Here is a 17531-nt window from a genome sequence, read left to right as displayed (position 1 = left end):
CCAGAGACCCTGGGTATATACTCTGAGTGCCAGCACATGCTGCTGTTGTTTCCTGTCCTAGGTCAAATAAGCTACTGTGGTTATGCTGCAATAACACCTTCATTTTGCTGCAGACACACCCTCAGTGCCCGACTAGCACAGGAGCAGATGAGATTCAACTTTGAGTACAAAGCAATGCATATTGGAGGGAATAATTTGAATAATTTACTGTTGAGTTTGTGCCATTAGCTTCTAACCACTTAGAAAGATGATCTGGGACTTGCTGTGGGGAAAGTCAATAAAAAAAATTGCTCAGTGCAAGTGTGTGGTCAGAAAAATTGTACAAAACACTAGGCTGTACACAGAAATCAAGGGAAACAATAGTTCTGATGCAGCAGTGCAAGGCAATGGGATGCCCTTGTCTGAAATTCTTGGTGTGGGGGCCAACTGCTTTGGCAGGCATGCTACAAGTTTAGCTCTGGCCCCTTCCCTGCCCCCCAAATGTCAGAGGGGTCCTAAAGTCTCATTATTCCAAAGGATTTGGCCTCTCTCCAGTTTCCTACTTCACAGCAGTTTGTAGCCATACACCTGTATGAATTGCAAGACCTGCAATTCAGGGCTTTGATGACAGACTTCCTTACAGAACACAGGCTGGAAATCCCGACCATCTTGACCGACATTAGGTAATTGGGTCTTACAGCCTACGTGGGAGGCTGGTTGTTAGTATCAACCCCCTTTTACAAACCAGGGAAATAGGGCATAAAGAAGTGAAGTGACTGGATAGCCCTGTCAAAACCAAAACCTAAGGAACCTGGCATCAGCTCCAGCCTTCCAATGCCAGGTCCATTCCCTGCCAGGTGCCTGCACAGGTTTTATACCACTGTGTCCATGCTCATTAGCTCCATGAATGGTTTCCCCGCCCTGAGAGTTATACCAGCACAGCCCCTAGTCTGGACATAGTGATGCTGGTAGGAGAGTGCTTCATAGAGGTATAGCTTACCCCTTCTTGTTCAGAGAGATGCTATTCTAGCATTAGCATTCTTATACCACTTGAACAATGGTACCCCAGAGGGGACAGAGCTGCTTTCACTGGACTTCTGAGTCAAATGCTACAACTTGCTGGCATAAGCAAGGCCTGAGAGAGTGGCAGCCCTGACTCAACACTTGTGCAAGCCCTCAAAGAAGTCAGCGTAGAAAGTCCCTTGCAGGTGTATCACTGGCTACAACAGGTGTGTTCACACCCCACTGCAAGAAAACGCTCGGAAAGATCTTTGAACTGAAGTTGCTCAAAACCTGTGCCTGAGACTGTAGTGCAGGGACGTTCACCTCTCCTGGCCCTGGGTGTCCTGTCGCACTGGGGATGCCCACTGACACTAATGTAGCCAGCTCAGAACAAGCTACTGGAGCCCCTGGACCTTGGCATAGGCCCAGGCCACCATATATCTTCCTGGCTATATTACCCATGCTAGACTGATTAAGGCAAGTATGGGTACATGTCCATCCAGACACTAATTATTCATTGCTGGATACACAGGCCTTAGCACTGCTTTCACTCTGACCTGCAGCCTTGCCTTTTTTCTAAACCAAGTGACTCTAAGGGGAAGACTGCTAGTATTACAGCAGGTTCCCGGGGTCTGCTACAGCCTTAATCCCATGCAGATCACATTCTCCAGAGGCAGGGTGGGAAGGACGACTTTAATAGCAGCTTACAGGTTTCAGCAGGGACCAGGAACACTTTATCTCCTAGGGGTTTTCAATTAATAGTATGAAATGCACAGCTTGGGCTTAAAGCCTTCCATTTTTTACTCCCTACTGATTATTTGCAAATCAGCTTTTGACCGAGTACAGCACACCCTGCTTAAAGGAATTGCGGGGAAGGACCTTTCAGAAAGAAAGAAATCCCCTCCCTGGTAAACCGTTAAGACTGAAATAATGCCAAAGCCTTTGATGCAATGGTGCCTTCCCTCACTCACTGGTCATACTGCCATTACACTGTTGTTAGGATTTGCATTTCTATGGCATTTCTTATTAAGGAGCTGAGACCTGCATTAATTCTTTTCCCCAACATCCCATGAGATGGAGGTCATGTAGAGCTATCCCCCGTGTTACTGATGGGCACCAGAAGCTCAAAGGCAGGGTCTGTGGTTACAGCAGCCTACACAAGTGCCGGGAAGAGAAGCCAGGCATTCAGCTGCCTGCTCTAATGACTAGACACTTCATCCTACTTGATAAGCACATGCTGCAAATGGCTGGACACCAGAGAAAACTGTGATCCTCATGGAAAACCCAAAGGAAAGAGGGGAGTGACTTCCCCACGTGGCATCACTGTAGGGAAACCTGAGAGCAGGGGCATCTTCCGTCACTTTTGTGCTGATAGGTGCACAGAGAAACTAAGGCAGAAGATGTGAGCAGTGAAGGTGGAGCCAGGGGACAACGATCATTGCAAAGCATGCAGGTAAGTGATATACCCCAGATCTGAGGCATCCAAATCAGTGGCTGCTTTTGACTCACTCAGGGTAGCACGTGACGCCTCTGGCAAAGCCTGAGAGAGAACCCAGGTCCCCAAGTCTGTGCCCTGGGTCTTGGCCCTGTGACCATCCTTCCTCTTGCTGCCTGGAGTCTCTTCACCTACTAACACAGGCCTTCAGGATTTCTCAGGCTTCGTTACAGCAATTACCTTCTTTCCTCCAGGCTCATCATGGCTCATGGCTTTGCTCTCCATAGTCCTGCTCACCTTTGCCTTTAATTCCCCCAAGGGACAACTCTAGCCTTTGCCTATTAGTTTTTACACCTCCTGTTGGACTGAACCCCTTGGAATAACCATCTTAAACCTCTCTCTTCTGCTCTGAGTGAACCCCATGGCCAGGATGACTCCGATTCTGTTGCAAAAACAGGCAACTTGCGTGTGCAGAACCAAGCACTCTGAGGCCTTGATCCAGGACTGGGGTTTGGAGCAGAAAGACATAGGGACGATGGTATTGTAATAGGCAATGACTCGAACAAAGCTGAAATGCCAGTCCCCATCCAGCATTATCTACAGGCAAGAGCACTGGGGAGAGTTGTCAGATTTGTCCTTTCTCTGGCCACAACGTCGGGGAGATGGAGGGAGAGGGAGAGAACAGAAGAAAGACTTAACAAATTCAGCATACGCTCAAAGGAGAAAAAGCCCTTTGCCTCCCACATGTAAGGAGGATATTTCTGCCCCAGGGCTGAAGAACACGGGCTTATATAACATATATTTGTATCCCTATCTGCTTGACAATGGCCGGCGATGACATTACATAAATAACGCCAGCACTTGTGGGCTTTACAGGATTATTTTGTTACAATCTTTCTAGAAAAAATGAATGCACGATGTTAATACTTAAGCCTAGATGTTCCCCTTTCATTTCTGATTAAGCCGGTCTGTGATGGATGGATTCTGGTGCTCAGGGAAGTGGTGGCAGGCGGGTCTCTCCGAAGCGCAGATAGGTCAGGCCTGTAGGACAAACAGCTGGAGAAGCTGCTGCCCAGGTCTTCTGTGCTGGGATTGGGAAGCGAGTTAATGGTCTGGGTGGATCAGCAGGTGGAGCCCGCTCTTGTTCGTTAGATTTAAAGACGAGCTGGGGAGGCAGGCAATCTGCGGTGGAGCATAATAACAGAATGGCTGTATTCAGCTCCAGCCATGTGGTTCTGTAGACTGCTCCAGCTCTGTCCCCCAGTTGTGCATTCCCTGCACACTGCTAGGTGTACAAGGTGCCTAGAGTCCCAGGTCTGCAGGCGGCACGCTGCTCCAGAGGGCTGGTCCACACAAAACTCCAGGTTTGCATTTGCAGCAGCTGAGGGCACACGCTTTGAAAGTCATGCCACATGTCACTGGTTACGGTTACAAAACAGCAGCTTTACTGATCATGTCCGGTTAGCCAGTGGCCAACGCAGAGAGACTAAAAGTGACCAAACCTCCCCCCTTCAGCACCACAGCAATACTGCCAGTTCCTCTTCCAGTCCCCCATGCAGACGGCATACCCTCAAGCTCGTACCCAGCACGCAGGGTGGATTCCTTGGACTTCTTCCCTTCAGCCGTTCCAAAGATCTTTCACAAAATCGGGGCATTTTTTTGTGGTACAAGCCTGGTTGCAACCAGCTTGTGCCGTATTCATTTACATAAAAAACACCTGACCAAAGACTGTCCTGCTACACAGCAGTTGAAGAGGATGGATTGTGGATGGGGAGCTATTTGGTAAGAAGAGAAACTTCTTAAAGCTGAAGTTGTATGTTTTCAGAGAAGATTGTCTGCTAAGTCCCCCGATTGTGCTGTTTTTACCCTGAATGTTAATACAAAGGGAGAGACTAGCTTGATTTAAAACCGCCAAGTCTAAAAATCAGCACGAATCAAAGCTCTCTGTGCGTGCAGCATGGAAGGTTAGAAATATGGACTAACCTGGGATGCAAAGAAATTGTGCTTCTGTGATCCTGCTGCTGCCAGGGGGCAGTGTAAGAACCTGTCTAATGAACGATGCAGCCAGAGGCTGGGGCGCAGCACAAGAGATTTTGGCAGTGATGCAATGACTGACAGAAAGGGAGTGGAGCAAGAACGTCCAAAAATGCAGTTTTGGAAAGAGAAGAGAAGCAGGAGGAAATACAGGGTGTGGGAGTCAGGATCTAGACTAGGGAATAGTGTGGGGAAAAGGGTCATTATGAAGTCAGGCCTGGAGTGTTTCTTTCAAAAGCTTGGCTGTTGGGAAGGAGGGCTGGTTTTGTGGTGAGGCCTGTAACTTGGGGCTCAGGAAATCTTAAATCCTTGGCTGTAATCTTATTATTTCCCAGAAGAGGTGCAGCAAAGGCTTCTCTTCCTGCTCTAAGTGACAGGCCTGGGGAAGGAGCCATGGGGTTAAACAAGTCCATTTCCCCACGCACATGTGCACCCACCATCTCAACTGATGCAGCCTTGCCAACCAAACCCTTGTTGCAGATCGGGCCGCAATCTCCCCGGCTGCAGGGATGATGAAATGCCTGGTGCTTGTGAGGCACGTGGATGCTGCGGTGACAGCCCACAGCAACCAGGCAAGTCCCTCTGATGGAGTTTCCTTCGGGGAGACGATGCTCAGGGTAGTTTTCCCTGAACCTAGCTATTGCCTTACAGCAACCTATGCTCTGACTAGGGACAGGGCAGCCTTCTCCCTTCCCCAGGCCTCCTACCCCAGCTACCCTGTCTGTAAAGCGGGGGGCTGCTCCTTGCTGGCAGGTTCATTCTCTGCTAATGTAGCTTTGGGCAAGAGCCTAGTAGGGGCCCAAGAGATGGGGAGTGACAGGAGGAGAAAGGGGCCTGGCTTGGCAGCATCAAACCCCAATTTCTTGCCACCCCCACCTGACAGCAGGCACTGCACGGAGTTCGTGGCTGGACAGGGCGAGGGTGCCAAGGCTGGAGCCCCCTCGGCCCCAACTCTTGCTGGTGGCGACAGCCGCCAGCGAGCAGCAGAAGGAGGATTTACTGAGCCTCTATCGGAGCTGCCCCCTGTCTGGCCCCAGGGAAGAGGGGAAGGGGCTGCAGGCTCCCACATGGTAGAGAATGTGCCCATTGTCTGTGCCCTGCACAGCCCCAGCTCCCTGCTGTGGGAATATCAGAGCCTTCCGCCTGGCTCACACGCCACTGCTTTGTCTCTCATGCCAGTTCCCAGAGGGTGAGGCCACGAGCCCCTGGCACTCGGCAGCTGTCCTCCACTTGCCTCCCACACAGCCACCTGCCGTGGCTACGGCAGCAAATGCACAGCGTGTCTCTGGAGGCAGAGATGGGATTGCAAAATTGCTGCTCAGACTCCTGGGGGCGGAGGCCGCTGGCTGGTGGGGACGATTTGCAGGACTTCACGAAGGGCCCATTCCCTGACCACCTCCCCGTGGGACGTGGGAGAAGCAGTTGTGGGCCCAAAGTGTCAAGTCCCCGGGGTCGAGGGTAGGCATGATGGAGGGAGCCAGGTTGGGGGGTGGGAGCTGGCATAGGGGGCACATTGGGCTCCCTCGTGTTTTCAGCTGTTCCCAGAGAGTAGGCAATAAAGTGAGCAGAAGGCAAGTAACCCGCCCACTGTGATGGCAGTGCAAGGAGCTGGCCTAGCTAATCCCTGGGGATCTCACAGCCCTTCATATCCATCCCCAAGCCCCCTGCCCCTCCTGGGGCTCCTGCCTCTGCTGCGGGGCCAGACCCCCATGCCACAGGCTAGGGAAGCTGCTCCCATTCATCAGATGGAGAAACTGAGGCACGGAGACAGGATCACATGGTGAGAACCCCAGAGTCCTTCCTTCCCTGAGGCACCCGCTCACACCACCACCATGCTCTGGATCTATCAAGTGTCTCCATGGCTCTTTCACCCCTAAGTTTCTAGGTCCAAGCTGCCAGCAAAGGCAGGGTGGGAAGGGGCCTTCTGGGCCATCAAGCCCCATCCTCTGTGTTCACAGACAACCATTTCCTGAACAATTCCCCCAAATCACTTCAAAACCTTGCATACAAAGCACGAAACCAGGAGCAGCCTCCAGTCAAAGCAGAGGAGACGCAGGCATTGCCAGGGCCCTGTTTGCCATACCGGTGCTTGCACTACACTGAGACCTCCAGGTGGTACAGGGCAAGTGTGTGCTGCAACTAGGAGCAGCCCCAAGGGGCTTCTTAGCCTGGCACTGGTGCCCTGAGCCAGCCATGCCAGAGGGCCAGCTCATGGCTGAGGTGAGCATGGGTGACTAAAGTGCTTGCCGCTACAGTAGAGCAGGGGGGCAAACACCTGCTCCACCAAGTGCAAGCTGGAGGGAACCTCCATGCCAAAGCCAAGGATGCTGAAGGACACAGAGGCTTCCTGGTTTGATGGTGCCCACAAGCCCTTGGAGCTCAGGTTAGAGAGGAGTGATTTTTTCCAGCCTTTACCCCCGAGCCCCAAAGGCTTCTTCTGATGGTTTTGCACCACTTGTGCTGTGCAAAGACATCCCTGCTCTCACCTGAGGTGTGGGTGCCATGTGTTGTGTCCTGCGCTGCTGCGGGCTCCACGCTGCTCCTGAGCTAGATGACTCCACCTTCACATCCTTCTCCTTTGCAAGTGCTCTGGGGCGGGAGGGCAGCAGGGACGGTGTCTGTCCATCGGGATCCAAGCTGACATCTTCCAGAGACCCTCCAGCTTCTGTAAAACACAAGCGCCTGTCCCAGTCAGACAAGCAGACGCCTGCCAAGTTGGGCTTGTGATACAAGAGCCTCAGAAATCTCTGAGGAGAAGCAGAACAACACAAACCCGGTCCCCAAGGGTGTTTCTAAGGCCTGACCCCAAACCCAGGACCAACGCACATCCCTGATGGCTCTTGATCCCTGTCAGGCTCCCCAGGACAGGATGAGCAGCGTCCTTGGGGAAGCAGGGAGCTGAAGCCAGGGTTAACGTCTGATGCCTTCTTGGACCGTCGGAGGATTCAGCAGCTTTGAATCAGGCCGAAGCAGAAGAAGGCTTGAGCTGGGTCCTAGCTGAGGGCTTGGTTTGCAGCCAGGCAAAGCAGAGGCTGTGTGGCAGGAGCTGCCGGTGCCCGCTAGATGGTACTGTCGGGCTCTCTCAGATGAGACTTCCCCAGGGAAGGTCTCAGCTCCTGCCTGGGGCCCAGGGAGTGGGATTGGGCATGAAAGAAGGGAAACAGGAGAAAGGGATGGGAGAAGGCAGAGAGAAAGAGTGAAGAGGAAGGAAAGGACAGAGTGAAGATAGAAGGAGCGAGGACGAAGCAAGGTGACAGGGACTCTCTACTGTAAGATCCGGTCTACTGCTGGCAGGGGGCAGCAAGCATCCCGGCTGCCTGTCTCCTTCCCCTACACACACTGCTCCGAGCACCATATCCCTACAAGGGCTGCTGACCTGGATAGCTGCACATGGAGCAGTGATCTGGAAAACATCCCTCCAGCGTTTAGGAGGAGCAAAAAGCTTCCGAGTCCGGACCCGGACACCCCTCCTGCCCAGGAGACACGTGCACGCGGGCTGCCACCTCCCAGACCGTGGGACTCAGAGCTGAAAACAACGGGGGGCTATCTTTTCAGATCATCCGCACCCTGTATTGGCTCCAAGTCAGCCCAGGGCTCATGATCCCCCTCCAACACCCCCCCACCCTTTACCCTGGGGCTGCCTGCCCCGCTCCTCACACTGCCTGCCAGGGTGGATCTGAGCGGGGCTTTCCTGGAGCAGGATTCAAAGTGGAGGATGGAGACATGTTTCCAAGGGTGTGCTTGAGAGCAAGGCTAAATGAAAGCACATGCCCCCTGTTTGGGCCAGGCCAGCACTGGTGAGTCACAGGCTTCATGGGGCGAGGAGAGCAATGATGGGACACAGCAGAGCCAAGCGTGTGGGAAAACTGAACACAGCCCCTGGTACTGAGAGCCAGCAAGAGAGAAATGCTGGAAGGAGCCTGGGGATCCATCCTTGGAGGCACGGCAGAGAAAGCCTGGAGAGGAGGGGTACCTTAAATCCCTTGCAGGAGGAAGCCAAGCAGAGGGGTGCTGGAACAGGCAGGATGCTCCCTTCCTTGTTCAGTGCTCCAAGGAAGTGACTCGCTGCTGCTTGCCACGGGGAGACCCAGCTGCCCTCTTTTGTTATTGGTTTGCAAGCCTTGGCCCAGCCAGGATGAGGTCCCCATTGTGCCCCCGACCCTGCAGAGCTCGCGGGCGGTACAAGGAGGGGAAGGGGCGATGACCCACTCCCCTTCACGGTAAAAGCAGGTCAATAAGAGAGCCGGGATTGGCACCCAGCTCCTCTAATGCATGCAGCAGCTCCCAAACGCTGACAGATAGCACGCCGCCCATTTCAAACGATACCTGAAGTACCACCAGGAAAATGTTCAGTTCAGCCTTAAGTACCACCAGCAAATTTCTGTCATATGAAGTAATCATAATAAGTCTGCTAAAGCGTGCCACTGGTGGTACCCGTACCACAGATTGGGAACCGCTGCCCTAGTGCCAAGGCTACTCCCTCAGCCCCACATGGTTCCCCACCTCTCTGCAATCGGCACGTGCGCCTCCGGCAGGGTCCACAATACACTGGAGTTCGCTGTGTATCTCTGCCTGCAGAGACGGTATTTTTGGCTGTGGAGATACAGGGATCTTGGCTCTCAGGATAGCTGGAGCTGTGATATCAGTAATATCAGTCCATGGAGGTTTTCCTCTGTTTATCTCCACCAGGTTTCAGGTTGTGAGAGCATGGAAAGGTCAGGCTGTGGGCTCCCTCCCCACACCTCCTTCACTTTGAGCAGGGACTGCCAGTTCTGTTCTGCAGGAAGCCGCCGAATTTATATCGGATGTCATCTGTGTGATCCTGAAGCTGGGGAACAGCTGGGCTGGCTCCCAAGCCATGGTGATGGTTATCAGAGTGCTGGATGTGGCAGGCAGCGCATTGCTGAGCGGTGATATAACGTGGCTCAGGTCCCAAGCCACAGCCGCTGGCAGGGGGCGTTCAGCCACACAAGAAGCACAGGAGATGCACGGCGCCTGCAGTGCCATTATACACTGGGCTTAGAAGCAGACGTTGCAGACATGGCAGACCTGGCTGGGCAGGTGGGACTGGACTCCCAGGGAGCTCCCCTTGTACCCAGTCTCCTGGTCTGTATGGAGCTGGCTGCATGCACAGGGGTCAGGGCTCAGCGGGACCCTGATCCCAGGGCATGTTTCAAAGCTTTGGTTGCCAGGCCCTGTGCCAGGGGACTGAGGGCATGTGCCAGCTTGGGCAAGGCTTCCTAGAAGAGGGCACCTGTTCCATCAGGGCGGAAGAGGCCGGACCCAGGAAGGACTCTGGGGCCCAGCTGGGCAGAAGGGTTGCTGGAGAAGGTAAATGGTTTTCGGTGGGTGCAACCAAGGCACTGGCCCAGGGCCCTTGTAGGCTGAGTGATGCCTCTCGTGCAATGTGTGAGTGGGAGGAGGGAGAGACCCACACCTTAGCACCTGCCAGGGGTGACCCCGGACCCGCTCCACCCCTGCCAGCAGGAACGGGCGGTAGAAGCCCTCACTGGGACACAGTCTAGATAAGGCCTGGCAGCAGGTCCTTGGTTTGGTTTGAGTCCAGTTGACGCAGAACTGGTTTATTGAATGAGTCAGGCCCTAAGGAACGGGCTGGCGCTCTGTGCCGTTGGGAGCTCTGTTTGGCGTGGAGGCTGATGAGTTGGCCAAACCGCGGTCCAGTGGGCTATGGTTCTCGGGCAGAACGACAAGCAGAAGCAAAGGCTAATTAGGAAAAGCTCAACAGAGGGTGAATTAGAAACGCTCCCCCCGGTTGCATAAATGCTGTGAGGAACAGTGGTAGCTGTGCGCATCCCCACACCTGCAGCGAGCTAGACACGTACTGCCCTTGTGCTCCATCGAAGCCATCACGTGAGAGGCATGTCATCCAGCAAGCATGTGAGGCTTGTGGTAAATCGGCATGTCAAGCCACGTTTTGGTGGCCAGATGCACGTCGGGTGCCTTCCTCGTGCTTTTCTACTGCCTCAGCGCTGAGTTCAAGGCAATCCTTCTCGGCTCTCTCAAGCTGCCGTAAAATCAAACCCCATCAGGTTTCTACCAGGAAAAGGAAACGAAGTAAAGGGCTTGACAGAAAACTCCCCTCGTTAAGTGCAATGTGTGTGCCCGGTCAGCCGTGGCTGTGCTGAGGGAAACGAGCACTCGCTCCGGAGTGCTATGCTGAAGGTAACAACCTGCTCCCCCGCAGCGAGAAACTCCACCAAGGCCTCCCCTGAGCCCTTCCCAGGCTCCTCCTGGACCCCCACCAGCTAGATCAGCTGGGGGGAAATATTTTCCTGAAGACCAAGTGTTGGGAGAAGGGTTTTAGGCTCATGGTAATCATGCACTCTGCTGGACTTACGGTACAGACCAGGGCTCTCCAGCTTCTCAGTGGCCGGGATCCACACCTCGCATGGGCCACATACCACGTGCACCACAAGGGTGCAAGGCAAGGCCCTACTCATCCCGCCCTGCATAATGTCCCGGGGCAATTGTGCAAGGCCTGACCGGTACAAAACTGCCTGCCTGGGTAATCGGCTCACAAGGCCCAGGCATCGGGGTCCACCTTGTCCCGGCCCCTGCGCGAGCGACGGGGAATTCTGACAAGCGTGGCGGTGCATTGCCTCATGGTTTCTGGTATCACCGTGTCGCCTTCTGCTGCTGAGGCCAGGTCCAAATGGCATCTCCCTGTTGCTATAGGTGCTGGGCCTGACCTGGGCATCAGTCCCAAGTTTCTTTGCACCCTGGGAAGACAGATTCTGGTTTGAACTTCAGTACGTGGACAAAACAGCTCGTAGCAGAGCAGACTCCCACACAGGGGACAGGAAGCTCCCCCAAGTCCCCCTTGGTGACTCCACGAAGTCAACAGATTCCCTGATCTCTGAGAATCCGGTGAGGTCAAATCCCCGTCCCAGGGAGGCCTCGTGCCCCTCCTGGCACCCTGACAATATAGCTCCTGCCAGACAACCCCAGGTCCCACGCCGAGATGGGGGCTCAGAGGCTTGATTATTGCAATGTCCTTCTCTGGCCTTGGCCCTGCTCATGCCCATGCAGGGAGCCAGGGCAAAGACCGTTCTCCCAGCCCATTGCTCTGACCAGGTTTTGTCTCTGCATCCTGCCAGCTGGCTCCCCTCTCTGGCACTACTGACCCAAGCTACTTGTCTTTTCTTGATGGTCCTTCCTGGCTTCTTCACTATCAGCTCTCGCTCTGTTCTGCAAAACTGGCTCGTGCCTCCAATCCGCCTCTGTGCTTTCTCCCATGCAGCCTTCACTCCTAGAAGCAGGTCCCTGGCAATGGCCACCCCGCTACTTAATGCACTGTCCCCTGCATACCTTCACTGGCTGAGACCGGAGGGCAGTCAGGCTGGCGTGTGCTGAGACCACTGACCGTCACACTGACCAGCACCGCTGCATTGTCTCCCTGTACCTGCCTGTGCCCGTGTCCAACCTGTCGTCTCCTATCCCACACCGTAAGCGCTCTGGGGCAGGTCCCGTGCCCCTGCTCGGTGTTGGTGCAGTAGTGCAGAACCCCGCCTGGGGTCGTTAAGCAATGCTCAGTGCAAATAACAATCACAACTTCCCCGTCGGGTCCTGCAGCACTTGGGTGTGGGGAGAACAGCTGAAGCCAGGAGCCTTGGCTGCGACCTGACCAGCTCTTCCCCACCCTCTCTCTGTCTCCAGCTTCTGGTTCCTCATGCCTCCCTGCCACTGTTTTGATGGGCATAGCTCTACGGGCCTCAGGCACAGCAACTGCAGCCAAGGCCACGGGTCTGTGAGCAGGGCAATGCCCGCCCGGGAGGCAAGGACAGGGGTTGCAATGGCAAGCTGGGCTGCAGCCCTGCTGCTGACAAGGTATTACATGCCTGTTTCTGCCACCTCTGTTCATCCGTCTTCGCCCTGCCACGCCACCCTCCCTCCACCTGTGTTCCTGTGCTTAAGCTCCTCTTGTGCTAGTTCCTCTTCCCTGACTAAGCTCCTTAAGCCACTGATCTGGTTAAACCTTAAAAATCAGTTTGTTTTGCCTCGAAAGTTAACGCACCTAATTCACCGGCCTTCCTGCTCCTGGCGTCGAACCTGGTGTAACCACTTCACCCCCTGCGGGACTGAGCTGCACATGTCTTCAGCCATGCAAAGGTAAGGTGGCTCCCAGGGCAGCGGGGGACGTGGCTCCCACTGGAACAGGGTGGGTGCAAGCCAAGCAGCCGCACATCGATGTATGAGGGGGGTGCGGGGCAATGGAAAGTCCCCGGTGCCGATGTAACGCCCACCCCAGAGCAGGCAGCACTTTGTCCTCCCCTTCGCCCCTTATTGAGGTTGACGACCCTGCCACAGTCTCATATACCAGAGCTGGGACTTTTAGATGAGGCTTCTGAGTGTAGACGCAGCAGTCCCAGATTTCCCTTGTGCTTCCCTGCAGAAGGCCCGAGGTTTGCTGCCTGCTGTATGCTCACACCCATGGGTCATTATATCCCATTAGTAGGGGGCCTGCCCGTACAGGCCTATCAGGGAAATGGTCCCACTCCTCAGCAATGTGGCAGGCTCCTCTGGGTACCCGACAACACTTGGCTCTCAGCTCTGGGCTCTCTGCTTCCCCCTCCCCGCTCCCTTGTGCCTTGGCAGAGCTCAGAGCTGATCTGGGGAGCTGAGCGACTTTTCTCCTTCCCGTAATGCGCACGCTTGTTTGAGGAGGGAAGGGCAACGCTCAAACCCCGCGTTCCCCCCGCTGAGCAGGGTTTTGGGAACTTGGATTCTTGCCGTCACTCTCATTCCAGGAAGAGCGAACAGCAGCATCCTTCCAGCAGCACAGAGCCCTCGACGCGGCGGCTCTGAGCCCTGGGCTGAACCGAGAACCGGTGATTTTCCAGCGTTCAGAACCGGCCCAGCCTTGTCCTCTGCCCTGAGTATTTGGCTTAACACCCTTGAGGGCATCTCTTAGAATAGTAGCTGCGCCAGGCAGCCAGGAACTGGATGCCTATCTATTTCAGTCTGGCTGCCCTAATGCAGCCACACTCCCCTGCTCACGCTGTGGCCAGCCGGCCCCTTTCAACAGCCTAGAAGTGGTTTACATTATAGGCATTAGCGCCTGTTGGCAGGAGCTGCTGCCTCGTCCAGAGGAAGTGCTGATGCCAAGAACAAGGAGCTTCACCAGCAAAGATGGTTCTTACGTTCGGAGGGGAGGCTCTGCCCCCCACCCACTCCCCTCTAGCTCCCAGGCACGCGAGACCGCTGCTGGCGAAGGGAGGCAGAACCGGACAGGGCAGCAGGAGGATGACATAAAGACGCTGTGAGTCCAGGGACAGCAGATGCTTCTGCTTCAGTGTCGTGCCTGAGACGACAGATGCCTGCAGCAGTGGGGTTAGCTATTCTGCAGTCTCACCTGGACGCCCCAGTCACGGGAACACAGAGCAGAAAGGGCCGTCAAGACTCGGGGTTCACAGGCATCGGTCACCCAGGGATCCCCTGCATCACGTCTTCGAGTCCTCCCCACACAGTCCTAAGGCCCTAGGTCTGAAAACCTCGGGGCACCTTGATGTGCCACAGGCAAAAGCAGGGGAGAGAAGGACACTGCCAATGCAACAGTAGGGAAAGGCTCAGAGGATCCTAGGTAAAGGAAGGAGCAAGCAACCCCCCAGCCTATGCCAATCTGACCCTGGGGGGATCTGAATCTGTGCCCCTCATGGCCAGGCACTGTACAGACACAGAGCAAAGGGATGCCCCCCTGCCCCATGAAGCCACGTGTAACCTAGGTGTGAGAGGAAAAATGCCATTGCACACAAGAGGCTGGGAAAGCGTGCCAAGAAGCAGTGTGACCCTTTCGCCGGCTGCCCTGGGAGCCCAGCTGGCCCCGAGGGCTCACATACAAAGCCAGTGCAACACATGCAGATTCTGAGGCCCTGTCACCAGTGTGAAACTCAGCTCCAACACGGCACGCGTTCACACTCAGCGCAGTTAGCCAGGAGTGCTGTATCGGCAGGCCTGGGGGCTTTCATCCTTCAGGACAGGTGTCAGGCTGTCTCCAGGTTCGAGGAAGGATTTGCTCCCCTCTCCTGGGGCGCTGTTCCTTCTTGAAGTGCATGGCACCATGCAAAGCCAACCACCCACAGTCCTCTTTCCATGGCACCAGCTGCTCAGGCAGCATGCACAGTGCCCTGGCTTGTTCCAGGGTGCACAGATATGAGTGCAGCTGTGCTGCTTGGGTGGGGTGGGCAGGAAGACAGTGCGCCGAGGAGAAAATGGAAGCCTGTCTAAAAGAGCAAGGGGTGCGTGTGTGTGTGCGTGTGCATATGTGCGGTGGGAACTGGGACAGAGGGTGTGAGCAGGAAGGCAGGCTCGTCTCCGGCCCTGCCAGCGCTGCCCAAACAATAGCGATTCAAACACCCAGCTAAGCACAATTCCCACTCTGTTCAGCAGCAGCAGAGCTGAAGCGCGGTTCTGGCTGGCTATTGTTAGTGCATTAGGACAAGTGCATAGGAAGGCACATGCTGACTGGCTAAACCTCGCCGTGGGTCAGGCTTGGAGCTCTGCTGAATGAGTCTGAGGAGGATCCTGGCTCTGGAAGGCTCTGCCTCTGGGTTGTCCATTGGCTCCCATGCCTTCCCAGTAGCCTCGCGACCAGGGAGGGATGGAGCAGAGGAGCTAAGGGATGCAGACATCAGGAGTTCCCTTGCTAGGCTCTCCCTAGCCCTCCACAGCCTGCCAGCACCAGAGCTGTAACTTGGTCCCAATCACTTGCTCATTAAGTGTTGTCTGAGCAAGAGCATTATGAGCCCCCCTCGTGCCGCAGCTCGTGGACAGCTGGTGGTGCCTGCAGCGAGGGGCAGTCCCTTGGAAAATCCCAACTTTGGTTTAAAAAATCGCATGATCCTTAAAACTAACTCTAGAGGGCTTCTCCTCCTTGATGGCCTTCTGGACACGGAGCTCTTGGAGGTCTCAATTTCAGGCTTTTCTCTGCACGGCTTTATTTCGAAGGCGAATCCCGGGTCTCGCGGGCTTTCGGATCCGATCCTGCCTCTGAGCAAGGCGCCTACCTCCCGCGCGGCGGCTGGGCCCGTTGCCTCGAGTTTCTGAGTGCTTGCAGCAGCCAAATTCCTTGCAAACAGCCTCGGCACCTCTGACGTGTGCACGGAGTGAGGCTGGGGACTATATCAGTCAGTGACAGGCAGGAATGGAATGTACCCGGGGAGCCAAGCCGTGGCCCCTCTCGCCTCTTCCCCTGCACCTCTCCTCTTATGGAGAGGAGCACTAGGGTGGAGCATGGGGGAGCTGCCGGAGCCACTCCTGTTATGGAGAAGCGGGCTGGGGAAGCCCTCTCCTGCCTGTGCTGTCAGCCTGTACTGAGCTTGGCCAGGCCCCCGCCAGCCTTTCAGGTCTGTTTAATGTGGGCTGGGGAGTCCGATGCATCAGTCCCAGTGAGCGATGCTTGCTCTGCCCATCTGAAGGGGGGGAACTTTGCAAGCCTGCATCCCAGCTTGGCCCCGCTGCCCCAGAACCGCTGCATGGGCCTGAGCCTGGGTGCTCAAGTCCGGATCCAGATCCAAGCAGGCTTAAAATGGCAGGTGTTTCTGAGCAGGCCTGGTGCTAGGTTTGTGCAAGGGTCCCACCACTGAGATGCAGCACTGGGTTGGGGCCTCGCAGCTCCTTAACAGCTCGCAGCAACATGCTTGGATTTGTAAGAAGGTGTGAATGAGTCAGCTGGGACCGCAGGGGCGAATTCCGGTAGGCAGGCGTCATTACCCCTGACATGGTCGTTTAATTAGGACGCTGGGTTTAACATCCTGACTCCTGCAGAGCGTGTCCAAGGGGACCCCCAGGGACACGCAGCTATGGGCTCTGTTTTACATGTCCTGCCTTATGCCTTGTCTGGACCTTTCAGCAGCCCAGCCCACCCCCTTGCACTGATCAGTAAGAGCCTGGAAAGAAGAATCCTCCTCTACCCCATGTCCTGCCATACCAAGGTGTCTCCCAGCCAAAGCCTAACCAGGCCAACACAGCTGAGCTCATGAAGCCTAATGAGATCACTGCCGGAGGTGCTATGGCTACAGGTCCCACAGAGAGAGTGTTTCCAGTCATCGGGTCTGCTTCCAAGGAATCAGGTTAAATGAAAGGCGGGCGCCAGAGTGTGTCAGTGCAAGGAACATGAGCAGGAGCCAGGAGCTTTACCTGGAGAAGGAGCTGACAGCGCATCGCGTGAGGCATGGCCTAGACCCGAGTGTGCAGTACTGTGTACCGTTGCCCGCGCCTGTCCCAATCTGGCAGCCTGTAGCCAAAGCCCACAACATGCCCAGCTGGGACCGACTGTGCAGAGGAGCTCAGCTCCTGGCTGAACGTCTGCAGAAGGACTGTGTTTTCACAGCAGGGTCTGGCCCTGGCTGCCCAGAGCTGCTCGACAGCCACCCCTGCCTCCTTCACCTCTTTGACTGCCCCTCTCCGCCTGCCCTTCCACACCTCACTCCCCTTTTCCGTTGCTCCTCCCTTCCCCATTCTCTCTATCACTCTCCCTTTTTACTCTTTTCCTTCCTTTCCTATCTACCCTCCTTCTCCCTCCCCCACTTATTCCCTCTCTTTGATCTGAGCCACTGATCCTGCTCCTGGTCCATGCACACCATCCAGTTGGGAGGAAAAGAGCTACTGGGAGCAGATGATTTGGGTTTCTCCAATAGTTGCTTTGAAGCAGAAACCCCTGATAGTTGGGAGGGGTTCCCTATACAGAAAGGGCTACCTGGCCTGCTCCTGGAGGGGCTGCCTTTACTGAGTGCTGACCAGGGAAGAACGATCCCCTTCATGTTAGGTACCAGGCAGCAGAGGCTCTGCCCCAAGGTACCATACAAATGGCGTGACTGTCTTGGCCCAGCCACTCAGCTGAAGGAAAGTCTCCAGGGAACTATGGGCAGTATAGGGCTTATGACACTCAATGTCAATACCCACCATCAGAGGGAAGTGATATCTCGACCCTGTGGCCTCCTGCTTACATTAGTGTTCATTGCCATTATCCGACTGAAACATCAATTAGGGGAGTGTTGTTGTGACAGCATCACTGCTCGTCATAAGCAAGCATGGATGTTGACTGGGCTGCACCCCGAGGCGT

Source organism: Alligator mississippiensis, chromosome 6 (genome assembly GCF_030867095.1).
Source record: "Alligator mississippiensis isolate rAllMis1 chromosome 6, rAllMis1, whole genome shotgun sequence".
Lineage (NCBI taxonomy): Eukaryota > Metazoa > Chordata > Crocodylia > Alligatoridae > Alligator > Alligator mississippiensis.
This window is presented reverse-complemented; position numbering follows the sequence as displayed.